Source organism: Terrapene carolina, unplaced genomic scaffold (assembly GCF_002925995.2).
Source record: "Terrapene carolina triunguis isolate 2854851 unplaced genomic scaffold, T_m_triunguis-2.0 Scaffold62, whole genome shotgun sequence".
NCBI lineage: Eukaryota > Metazoa > Chordata > Testudines > Emydidae > Terrapene > Terrapene triunguis.
Genome location: NW_020664413.1, coordinates 6949633 through 6963520, shown reverse-complemented (window position 1 = coordinate 6963520; position 13888 = coordinate 6949633).

Sequence of the window (13888 nt, the reverse complement as noted above, 5' to 3'; positions counted from 1 at the left end):
GTACTCTTGTATCGGCCTTCGGTCGCAATCTGTGTTGATTTTTAGAACCTGGCTTATGACTTTCAAGGCATTTCCGTAGCTGGGTCCTTGGGATATTTCAGATTTGTTAGAAAAACCCTCCACTCTGATCCACACAGCAGTGTTGCTTTTTCAGTTCCAGTGTTTAAACAAGTCCTTAGGTGCCAGTGTTCTTATTCTGCTTGTGCTCTTTGCCAGCGGAGGTCACAGCCTTTCACTTTCAGGAACTAGTCTCTGTTATTTAAGAAGAGAATCAAGAATAATAGTTTACAGTCTAATAGCAGCAGCTGGTAAAATGCTTATTTATCAGACATTCAGGTTCCCAAAGAAACCTCCCAAAAGAGCAAACAACCAACAGAATAAATTGAAACACACAAACATTTTGGTTGTAAAGCTTTTATGGTCACATTTGGGGGGTTTTCTAATTGATTCCACTTCAGAATGGATGGTTAAACATCTCCAATTACTATGGGGGCTTTGAGCAGTGGAGGCTGGTGGCATCTGAAATTGGGCAGACAAATCTGATGAAGTCAGGCCCTCCGATACTAGGGTGGTGAGTATGGTGTAGGAATCTAGATCAATAGACACACGCATTCCCTCTTGGAGACTATGAAATTTGCCCCCACAAAAAACACTCACAAATTTTTGTTTCTCTTTCCTCCACCTTGATTTTTAATAGTATGGTGAAACCTCTACAAGAGATCACCCGTATTAAGCAACCTCCTATCTTAAGAAGCTGCCCCAGAGTAGCTCCAAACACATTGGACCCAATTCTGTTCTCAGTTACACACTGATTTTTCACCTGTGTGTGACCTGATTGACCCCAGTGTAAACATGATTAGAATAAAGCCTACGATGTAAAATTCTGCTCCACTTTTATTAAGCCACCTTTGTTATGCTACCAATTTCTGCTTGTCCCTTGCATGCATTCCTTGGGGGCTCTCATGCTCTTTTCTCTGTCAGAAGGGCCTCCTTCTCCTAAATGTTTGCAATTTTCTTTGATTCTCAAAGGCTCAGTCCCTTGAGCTCTGCCAATCCAGGGCCTTGATCTTAAGAGCTGGACCTTGCCTTAATTTAGGAGCGGAGTTTCATTTAACCTTCTGACTCCTTCATTGTAAAGCACTGAGGCACCGCATGGATTTGACGTATTGTGGTGTTATTTATATGGCGCTACAGGTACGTGAGAAGGTGCTTCCTATATAGTGATTCAAGAGTGTTTGAGGCCAGTTCATACAAAAAGAGCCTCCCTTCTCTGGATTCAGGGTGTCTTCTCTCATTATCAGACAGTGAACATTGATCTGGATACTCTGGGAAGTGATGGGTCTTAGGTGCTGGAGAAGGCCATGAGAGGGAACCGCAGCTGGTGAGAATGGAAGAAAGGAGACTTTAGTGTTGTGGAGGGCAGCAGGAGAGAGCAATGGTGAGTAGGAGGTAGAGGGAAATGATCACGGGAGGGAGGAAGCCTCCATAGAGGCGAGAAGGAAGGAGATTCTCAGGAGTTGGGGACAGACAGCGAGTGGCATCAGGAAATCACCTTGAGGCAGCAGGACTATAATTAAAATGGCCACCATGTAAAAATTAGTTATTGCTTAGGTACCTGTCACATTCCTAAATGAAATCTCTACAGTTTCTTGACAGTGGCTGGCATATAAATTGATTTATAAAAGTCTGAATGAAGTTCATTCTACTTCCTTAGGTTTCTAGATAATTTCAAGTGTATACTGCATTCTTTGCTCTTAAATTACTGCAAAGAGTTGCTGTGAACTATTGAACAGCTGCTGTGTTCTACCCCAGAAGTAGCTGCATTTCAGTACTCGGTGATGTGATTCCTACAACACACATACACACAGAGGATCTGATTCTCCTTTCATTCCTCTGAAAATCAGGAATAACTCTATTGAAGTCCTTCTAGTTGAAGCATGCTTTTCAAATATATACTGAGATTGTTATTTTATGACATCATGAGTTACTGCAGTAATTAAAAATTCTAAATATTTAGCAGTGAGCAATGGGAGGTAGTGTTAATTTCCCAACACTGAAACCAACAAACAAAAAAGCATAAACTGGAAAAGGAATCCTCTGCCTTTACTTGCTATTTCTGCACTCAGGAGAATTCAGTGCGACTGTGTTACAATTACTTTCAGGCACCCAGAGGCAGCAGAGTCAGCAGAAAAAGTTAAGTGGGATGCAGATGCCGGAAAATAGCACAGAGGACTTAGCCTTACGTCCTGCCGCGAGCATATGGTCTCTCGGAGCTAAATCCCAAGAGGTTTAGAGCAGGAGGGGGAAATGCTATGGTTACGGATATTTGAATAATAAATCATACTTAGTGCTATAAACACATTAACTAATTAATCCTTACAATACCCTTGTGAAGTAGGAAAGGACTGTGTCTATTTGACAGATGGAGAAACACAGCTAGAAAGGGCTACATTCATATCACACTCCATGCCAACTTTCCCAGAGTAGTTTCTGATGGAAGAAAGCCTGAAGCTGGAGAGAACACCGAACCTTTCCCTCTACTACTATGGGGAGGGAAAGAAGGTCAGATCTGTTGCAGAACTGGGCCATACTAGCATTACCTCTGTGAAGCCCCCAGCGGATTTTAAAGATGTCCCCACCCAGTGGAGGGCAGGCAGCAGCAACCCAACCTGTCCCCCTCTTTGGGATGAATCTCCTGCCCCACCCTCCAGAACAAGAACATAAGAACGGCCATACTGGGTCAGACCAAAGGTCCATCTAGCCCAGTATCCTGTCTACCGACAGTGGCCAATGCCAGGTGCCCCAGAGGGAGTGAACCTAACAGGTAATGATCAAGTGATCTCTCTCCTGCCATCCATCTCCACCCTCTGATAAACAGAGGCTAGGCACACCATTCCTTACCCATCATGGCTAATAGCCATTAATGGATTTAACCTCCATTAATTTATCCAGTTCTCTTTTAAACGCTGTTATAGTCCTAGCCTTCACAACCTCCTCAGGTAAGGAGTTCCACAAGCTGACTGTGCGCTGTGTGAAGAAGAACTTCCTTTTATTTGTTTTAAACCTGCTGCCTATTAATTTCATTTGGTGACCCCTAGTTCTTGTATTATGGGAATAAGTAAATAACTTTTCCTTATCCACATCACTCATAATTTTATATACCTCTATCATATCGCCCCTTAGTCTCCTCTTTTCCAAGCTGAAAAGTCTTAGCCTCTTTAATCTCTCCTCATATGGGACCCTCTCCAAACCCCTAATCATTTTAGTTGCCCGTCTCTGAAACTTTTCTAGTGCCAGGATATCTTTTTTGAGCTGAGGAGACCACATCTGTATGCAGTATTCAAGATCTGGGTGTACCATTGATTTATATAAGGGCGATAATATATTCTCCGTCTTATTCTCTATCGCCTTTTTAATGATTCCTAACATCCTGTTTGCTTTTTTGACTGCCTCTGCACACTGTGTGGACATCTTCAGAGAACTATCCACGATGACTCCAAGATCTTTTTCCTGATTTGTTGTAGCTAAATTAGCCCCCATCATATTGTATGTATAGTTGGGTTTATTTTTTCCAATGTGCATTACTTTACATTTATCCACATTAAATTTCATTTGCCATTTTGTTGCCCAATCACTTAGTTTTGTGAGATCTTTTTGAAGTTCTTCACAGTCTGCTTTGGTCTTAACTATCTTGAGCAGTTTAGTATCATCTGCAAATTTTGCCACCTCACTTTTTACCCCTTTCTCCAGATCATTTATGAATAAGTTGAATAGGATTGGTCCTAGGACTGACCCTTGGGGAACACCACTAGTTATCACTCTCCATTCTGAGAATTTACCACTAATTCCTACCCTTTGTTCCCTGTCTTTTAACCAGTTCTCAATCCATGAAAGGCCCTTCCCTTTTATCCCATGACAACTTAATTTATGCAAGAGCCTTTGGTTGGGAGGTTGGTCCAAGAGGTGCAACTTACACCTTCCTGTGCCAGGTTCAGTGAATCTATTGTAAAAGGTTAAGGCCCCCAATTCTCCACATTGTCTGAGCTGCAATTTATTGCTGGGTGAGTGGGAGCCTCAGGGAGTTGATTATAGCTACCTGATCCTTGCTAGCCGAGCCCCAGTGGAAGTTACAGCAGTGAAAATTAGACTAGCCCCTCCGCTCTAATGGAGCCTATGCCTGCAGAGAATCAGGTGTAGTGGAACTCTGCTCCTCCACTCCCCGCTCCCACTCACGCCCCATCCCAGACATGCCCTCAGCCTGCTTCATCAAATCCCCTCTTTGCCCTTACCACAGGGGTGGGGGAAGCAGTTGGTAAAAGTGTCAGGTATTCTTAGCTCCTAATTCTGTGATCAGCTTGCCATCAATGGATATTCCCTTTACGCAGGGGAAAATTCTCTGGTCCAAATCTGCAGCAGCTTTAAATTCACTTTGTGCTGCCCTAAGTAATCAATCATCTGGCCCAAAGTAGCCAGGGCCATGCAGTGGCCAAGCCAGGTATAGATTTCAGGAGTTCCTTAGCTCCTAACCCCGTGGTCAGTTATAAGACCATGTTGCCTTTCGGACTGTTAACCGTACGGCCAGCATCAACTAACTAACATGGTCACTGCTGCATTGGTTTTGCCCAAAGGCATTCCCCAAATCTCTTTAGTTGAAATAATTTGATTACCTCACAATTAAAACAAACCCAATCCAACTTCCTCCTGTACTAGTAACTGTGTAGTTCCACTGTTCTGCCAGTCAGAAAGAGGATTTTGTAATTTCTGTGCAAAGTGGGTAAAGAAACCACAAGTGAGAGGCCACAAAAGAAAAGCCCGTATGGAAACTCCCTTCATTGTAATTTCCTTTTTTTTTTTGGCACGGTATTGTTGTATCGAATCCATGGACACCTTTGATGTCACTGTACCATACACCATGACCCCTCAGAACTCATGATGACTGCAATGACTACATAATTTACAGCCTCCTGCTCCAAAAGCACTTTTGCTAAAGGAGAATCTCCACTGACTTCTAACAGTATAGGCACTATGACATACAACTGTTCAGTTCTGAATGTATCCAATACCGTTAAAATAGTCCTTTCTCCCAACATGCCTTGCTGAAACCCTAGACCACAACTCGTCATGCCCTCAGTGCTGAGAGGGAGGGTAATTTCAACCCACCATGTATTTTGGGGCACCAGTATTGGGCCCCAGACAAAGTTAACGGCCGAGGCTCACTCCCAGACAACAAACTACCATCGGAGACCATCATGATACTGTGCCAGTAGATGAGGTGCACAGAAACAATCTGGGCATTGAGAAGATACTAGCTAGCTCAGGAAAGAAGGAGGCAAAGAAAAACAGAACGTAGGGTGGGCTGCTGTAGTGTTTGGCCCGCTCAGGGCAATTTAGTGCAAGCGAAGACAACATTCACCAAAAAACCCTCAGTAACTGAACTATCCCATTCCAAACCACCCACTGATAATAATACTCTGCATGTATATAGTATCTGACTTCAGAGGAGCTTAAAGTGCTGCGCACCAATCAGGAGCTAATGCTCACACTACCCTGTGAGAGGCAGAGCAGGTCTTATTTAATTAAAGCATATAGTGTAACCATGACCTTGAATGGGGCAGTGTATTGGCCATACCAATACAAATCTGAAGTAGTTCCATCTTGCGGGCCAAGAATGAAGGGCTCTGACCACTCACACTGGTGGAGGATAGGAACAACACCATTGAAGTCAATGGAGTTACACTGATATTACTGAGAAGAGAATCTGTCCCAAAGACATTAAATAACCAATAATCAAGCCAACCCCTTTATGCCCTGGGGAAAAAACTTTACAGGGATTTCATTGAAAAGGGATCAAACTCTTCAGCAAGTAAACAAGCAGGGTCAGGAAACTCCTTGCAGCTGCCAACAGGCAGCCGGACTCCCTTTTCCCTTCCAGCACTCTATCTGCATTCAGCAAGCTTCCTCTGTGCATGCACACCTGACCTTTCGGAAATTTACAGCCAAACCCATCAGCATTTTCCAGGGCCCTGCTATGTAAAATGCTGTGTCTCTGCTTCCATTTCGGAAATTCTTTCCCAGATTAGGAGCCACTTCCTCCCTGCTTTGACATGAATGGATCGGGAAGGAAAAGATCACAGCTTAAAAAAAACAAAAAAAAAAAAAAACCACCCAGACAAATGCTACCCCCCAATTACATTGGCTTTTCAGTAACACTGAACAAACTCAGGGCCTGATCCTGCAACTACATGTGTACCGGGGGATCCCTGTGCCTGTATGGAATCAATAGGATTCCACATGAGTGCAGGGGTCTGCTTGAGGGATTCCTGTTATAGAATCAGGGCCTCAGTAGCCTACTACTCTGACCAAAATACTCAGGAGAAGATGATAAGCATTCTCTTGCCCCATTTCCCCCAGATTGTTCCTGGGAGATTGGGTTTGCCCCCACACCTCATAGTACAAACAAGGGGTTCTGCCCCTTCAACACTGCTGATCCCCCAGAGCTACAAAGATACCAGGGAACTGAGGACCAAAAAAACTAAGTGATTTGCACAAGGTCACACAAACAGTCTGTGGCAGAGCTAAGAACTGAATCCAGATCGCCTGAGTCCCACTCCAGCACCATAACCACACAACTGTTTAATCGAATGTAGCCATGCTGTAGTATCTAGGCACCAGCACATGTACCGCTGGTGTATGAACTGCACTGGACAAATGAATCAGTTGTAGGTGCGTTAAAGCTGTAGAGGCTCCATATGAAAACAAACAAACAAAAAAAAAAGAGTGAAATGCATGGCACTGCTGAAGCCTTGAGCACCACAGCAAGAAATTTCCACTTTCCCATTCCTAGAATACTTTGGAAACGTATAAACTCCTGGGATCCACATTTTGTAATTTTCAGTGAAAACTGGAATAACATCTGTAAAATGTGACCAAGGACCATCTGTTTTTCCATTCCCAAAACACTGAGCTAAAACAGCCTTTTTCCTGCCAGCTCTGGTGCAGAGTAAAGCAGTTCATCAATAGGTCATTCTGCTCTCTCCGTTTGTCAGCTTCCTATGAAAAAGATGGCAAACAATAATAGTAAGAAGAAGTGGAGTGAAGCTGCTATGTAACGTCAACATATTTCCAAGGGAAACAAAACAGTTAACTGTAGGCCAAAGAGTCTGAAAACTCATCTGAGCTGGCTTATTGAGCACTAGGAAGAATACTGATGAGTGCAGGAAGACAGGAGATTTAGAGCCCAATGGTACTTCCTCTCACATCAGCAGGAATAAACAGCCTGATCCAAAGCCCAGTGAAGTCAATGGAAAGACTCCCATTGGCTTCAGCGGGTTTTGGATTTGGCCTTAAATGGTGGGTGAACTAGTGTATGGTAGGTTCCAGGGCATTAATCACTGTGTTTTCTAACCCTTCTCAGAGTAGGTCTAGAAGACACAGTGATTGGAGAGCCAGGGGCTGCTGGCGCATTGTATACACTAATGCTCCCCAAAGTGCTACCACCTGGAGCTCAACTGATGATAGCAATCATGGGAAATGGTAGCAGTGGAAAAAGGCCTAGAGTAGAAAAGGCTACAGAGTAAGCATCAGTTCTGGGAATACAAAGCAGGAACCCTGACTCAAAGTCTTCTACTTTAACCTGTAATTCATGTGCCCTCAGTTCCCCATCTGTAAAATGAGGATAATAATACCTCCTATATCTGCCTTATCTATTTAGCTTGTAAACTCTTCAGGGCAGCGAATGTCTGGCTATGTGTATGTACAGGGCCTAGCACAAAGAGGCCTTAGCTGAGATCAGGGCCCCAAGATGCTACTGTAAAGAAGTAATAAAAATAAGTTCACTCCCAGTTATTCAGGTGGTGGTGGAAACAGTGTAAAGAGCTGTAAGAGCCCCTTGATGAGCTGGAGGAGAGGAGAACTCCCCTGGTAGAGTCACTGGGTAAGTCAGCTGCAGATTGCCCTATGAGCCTCCCAACCCTGTAAGCCACAATATAAGGGTGGAACTGCAGAAATATAAGGGGAGTGTTTGGAGCGGGGTCCTACCTTCCAATGCTAACGCCATTCTAAGTAAATCCAAGATGTAGAGCTATTCATAAGCAGTCCAGGCAAGTCTCCTAGAGCTGCTCTAAATTATGCAGGGGGCCATTCTGACCCCCAAAGCAGCCCAGAATCAGGAGGGCACCGAAGCTGGCTTTGAGCCACCTTCGCCCGCCTTTCCCAGGGGCTACGAGTTCCGTTCTGTGCTTCTATACACATACAGCACTTACAGACATTAAATAATCAAGCACCATAGAACTCATGAGGTTTGCAAATATTATCAAAACTATACTCATTCTACAAATAGATAAGCAGAGGAACAGAAAAATGGCAGCAAATCAGTGATATCCAGGAATAGAACCCAAATTCTTGGATCAGCATAACAGACTTCTCCCGAGATTCACCATACTTTCTGCTACTGATTAGGCAGAAAGATCATGAGAACAACCTCCCACACAGTGCTCGGGCTCTTCTACTTCCAGCCCTGGCTGGAACCCAGAAGTAAAGAAACAGCCCTAAAATGAAAAAAGACAGGGTTTTTTCCGCTGAGTATGGTGAAGGAGTTCCTGGACTGATTCAGCCATCCGTGATCTTCAGGGTGCCATATGGACTGGTTAGCAGTGGAGGGCAGCCATGCTCATAAGATTGAAAGGAATTCCACCACCCTGCCCACCATCACCGTAAGAAAAGGAAAAGAATCACAACATGGCATAAATTTACTTCCCTGTTCTTCAAATATATCTACAGAACATCTCTGACATTCTTCCATATCCCATACTGATACAGAACACATGCAGGGTGTGTTAATCAGAATAGGTTCACATGAACAATAAATTGTTATATTCATGATTCTATTTTTCACCCTACTAGAGATCAAAGCTGGTCAAAGTTTTTTGAATTAAAAGTTTCATCAGAAATTGGCCTCTCATTTGAAAATGAAATCTCTTTGTGAAAAACACACACACACACACTTTGGGTGAAAAATGTCATGCCATTTTTCAATTTCTTTAATCAAAAACATTATCAAAAATTTTCATTGGTAAATTTAAAACTTCATTAATGTTTTCCATAAAAAATTCAAATTATGATTTAAAAAAGAAAGATGAGTCTGTTTTGAATTGTAATGCAATTGATTTCATAGCTCCAGTGGTCTAAAGGATAAACCATTGTGACCACCTAAAAAAATGTTTGAGAGTTCCAGCCCCATCGTGGTGAGATTATTAGATTCAATGTAAGGATTAGCATTTATCACCATGGGTGGAGTTGGGACTGGATGTTCTCTCTTTTGCACCTATTTCTGTGACTGCTGTATATATTTAAGGTGCACATATTTTGTTTCTATAAACATTACTGACAAAAAATCCAAAATATTGCTTTCCATCCTCTGGTTCAAATTCTGCTCTTAGTACACTGGTGTAAATCTAATATAACATCACTGCCCTCGATTAAGTTACTTCAAATTTATGATGCATACAAAAGATGAAGTTGGTCTTTTGTCTTTAAAGGAACTCTATATTTACGGCCAAATAAAATCACATACAATTGTATACTCTATAGCACAACAGTGCCATCCAGCGGCTATTCCAAAATGTGCATTACAGAAATCGTCCCAAGGGAAGTTATCAGTAGCCAAAGACTGCTCTTTAAAGCTGATAATCAGAACTAATCTGGGCATCTACTGCCTGGGTCAAGATGATCATCTTGGGCAAAGGTAACTGTTTTTAGTCATTTTTCCATAATGAAGTGGCTTAGACACAAAATTTAAATTTGCTGTTTGTTTAAAAATAACTGTGAAGATTAGAAACGGGTGAAGCAAAAGGCTCAGAATTTGGGTTCAGTGGAATTGTTATCCTGATGTATAAATGCTGTTCTGAGAATAATCGGAACTTATTTGGTCTGCAAAACTGGCTGGAAGTCCCATAAGAACAAGCTTGGGTATGAGATTCCTGATCTTACTGCTTCTAGTGCTGGCCAGAAACCAAATGTGAAGAAATATTTATCTGAAAATGTGAGAACCTCAAAAAAAAAAAAAAAAAAGTCAATGCAAATTCCCCTCTACATAGCTGACAATTCAGAGGACAAGAGAAAACGTAAAGTTTCTCTTAACTACCCATCCTTCCCTGTTAAAGTCATTGACCTACATTTTAAAAATGAAGGACCTCCAATACTGCAGGTGCAAATTTTTCCTCTGCACTTGCGCATGAATGCTAAATTGTGACAAAGAATGGCACTCTGCACCCATTTAGATGCCCAACTACTCGATTTGCAAACTTCTATTGAGTACCACCACAGGGTACAACAGAGGGCCATCGGTTCCAGTTCCTCACAGTTGGAACTCCATTTGAGTCAACCGAGTTCCTCCATCAATGTGAATTTGGTCCATTAAAGTAAGTTTGCCCAGCTTCAAAACAATTCTGGTAATAGCCACTCATTTGATGTGGAAGGTAATGATCCACTTACATTTTTCTCTCCAGTCTGTAATGCTTCCCTTTGTAGTTATCGGCATCTCATGCAGTACAGCTGCATTAAAATGATTCATGGATTTATTTGGCCTGATTGCACACTGATTAAATCATTTTGTGCAGTGTTCCTGTTAGTGTTCCACATTCATCTTAGTTTGAACTGAAATTCAATTACCTGGGGTTCTGAGGTCAGAGCTGCAGATAATCCTTGTAGGGCAAAGAGTTGCTTCCCAGAGACCAACCGTTTCTGCAGTGGACCCTCTCAGTAGCTAGAAAAAGCTGGTGAAAGAGGAGTCTTACATCTATGTAAAACCCATTTTATTTTCTGCAAGGATAATAATTCAGTTTGGAACCCAGCAAACAAGGATCCCACCCTGCTGCCACTGGCTTCAAAATGATGGCATTTTTGCCAGAATTCAGAGGGAGCAGGATCATATTCAGAGAGAGGAATTTAGTTGGTTGTGTTTGAGCACTTGTACGTTTGTCATGACTGGCAAGGCCCCAGATTTCTCAGCATCACATTTTACTCTGTTCTAGGGGGTGCCGAATTATGCACCAAATTACACTAAACTTGTTTGATCGTATTTTAACGAGAGTTAGATCCAAACTAAATTCTCAGATCCAAACATCTCTAAAATGTTGGGGAAGGTTAAAAAAATACATTCTCCACAGAAGAACAAGTACTTTCAACATTGAAAATTTGTTTAGTTTCTCTGGACTAAAATTAATACAATCTGACCTAAGCATGATAGCATAGTATAATCAATTTGATTTACTGTACAGTTTGATCAATAGGTTAAGCTCTTTGTACATTTCCTGAGACCAGGCATATTACAGAAAAAAAAATAAAACTTTTTTTAACTCAACGCAGACATTACTAATGGGGGGCTCAAGCTATGCTCATGCAAACGACAGTGAAAACCATGACTTTTTCAAACCTTCACAAGATCACATTTAGTCTCATGCTGAAAAAAATAAAATCTATTACACTAATTCCAAAGATAATTTAATGTTTGATTGGAAGAATTGTAACTAACTACATTACATCTGCCTAAGAAAGCCCCAGTCCTGCAAATCCTTACTCAGGTGAGTATCCCTTGTCTAGATGAGTTTATTGGACTAAGCCCTTAAATAGGGCTACGTCACATGGGGCAAACTGCTGCCCCATGTGACATATCTCTTCTGAAATGCAGATATTCTGTTGCAGCTGAGAGACTGCAGTTGCTAGCAGCGGAGACAGGGTTCATGTTTTTTTCAGAAGGAGCTTTGGAACACAGATGGGGGATAGAGCAAACCAAGCTGCTCTGCCTGAAATGCTACTTGGTGATTATGATCTTCTAAACCCAGCTAATGCTTAATGTTTAGAAATAAAAATAAAATCTTGCTGCATAGAGGCCCAACTTTGAGGGTAAGAGAGACAGAATCTTTACAGAGTCCACAAAAAGGCCAGTCAGTCAGTAGTGCATCAGTTCAGGACACTTGGATCAGCCCATACAGAATAGCAGAGGTGCTTAGCTCCCACAGTGATGTGGTATGTAGCTGGACCGATTTAACGGTCACCTTCTGTTTCTAGTGAGGGCAATGTAGCATCCCACCAAGATGACTGAAACTATCATTTAGTCTTATTTAAATGAAATGGTAAAAATAAATACTGATTCATCAATAGCAAGAAAAGCCTAGTTCTCATACAGCAATTTTCATCATGAGATCTCAAAGCGCTTACAAAAGACATCAGTATCATTATCCCCATTTTTATGATGGAGAAACCGAGGCACGGAGCGAGGCAAATGGCTCACCCAAGGTCACTCAGGAGGCCAGTGGCAGAGCTTGGACAGGTCTCTTGAGTCTCAGTCCAGTCCAGTCCTCCATCCACTGGGGCCATGTAGTGTCCCCTCACATGCATGGTCATATTGCTAATACCGTCTGAGGGAGCTTCTGCTTTAGCACCTTGCCTAAGGGACTGCTGCTGTCACTGAAGTCAGTGGGTGTTTGGCCAGAGTCAGGAGTCCTTCGTGAATGATGAGTTGAGGGCTCCCCTCATGTTATCAAATGGCCTCAGAATTCCCATTGTGTGAGGAGTGGTTTGTTGTTTTGAACCAATAGCAGGAAGCCAGGCAGAGGGTCAGGTGAAGGTTCTGGGCCGACATTCTAGAGTGAAACAAAGAGAGAGACAGACACATAGATGGTAGGTTTAGCAGTAATATTGCTACACCCTCTTGGTCAAGAACAGTCAGAGTGTGGGGCATGACAAAGGACATGCTGGTTTGTCTAAATAGGTGAGAACCAGCAGAACTGGACTTAGCTCATATGTGTTTTACTGAACAATTTGAATGAACAGAAGGGAAGGTGCTAGGGTGCGTAGTTAGTTGCAAAGGCCGGATAGATCTCAACCTGGGGTCATGACCAGCGGATTGAGACCACCCTCCCTTTCTTTATTGCTAAACAGGAAGGGGTTTCCTAAACTTTTTAACATAAGGTCAGAGTATGGAAAAGTTTGAAAATCACCTGAGATAGTCATAGTCTTTGTTGGGATGGGGAAGGAAATAGCTGAAGCAGGTTTGCAAACCCCATTTTCCTTATCTGTCAGACCACTATCATAAAATGCTTTCCAAATTACCTTGTGTGGGGGTGACAACAACGGAGACACACAATGAAGCAAAACTAGTGTAACCTATTAGAGGGGAGGTAAGTCAATTTACTTACCAATTCTGTGCTACAGAGTTCTTCTCTCTGACTTAAGTATTTGCACAGACCAAGAATTTCTATCCTTGCAAGAGATTACAAGGATTTTTTTGTAGGATCCTTTCCAAATACTAGAAGTGAAAATTATAATAGGATTCACTTTCTTTCTCTTCCTAGGAATCCAGTACCAGTCTTTACCATAAGACAGTTACCCATTCACAAGTAATAATTTCAGATTTCTTTTATAACATGCCAAAGATCAACTGTTACAGCACAGCAGTTACAATGTACCCTAGTTAGACTAACATCACTAACTAAAGATTTGTTATTTTTCCTTTAAAATAAAGAATATAACACAGGCCCTAACCCCCTAATATAATACCTTACAAAATCAATATAGGGATTGGCATTTCTGACAATCAGAGAGATTCTGCTTTCATATAGGCCCACACTGGGTATTATATTGACAATTAAATAAAACATTTAGCTGTTCTGCATAACCAGTTGTTTCAGCAGCCACATAATTAAGGATGTACACAACTTCAAAGAAGAAAGAAAAAAACCTTTACACTGACTGTAGCTGTTATGCTCACACACTGTCTGGTTCAGTGATGTAGTACACCTCCCAAAGACATTTGGCCTCCAGTCTGTAATTGCTTCTTTATGGTGTTTTCCCTGTCTCAATTCCACTGAATTCTGTAAAATTACAGGAA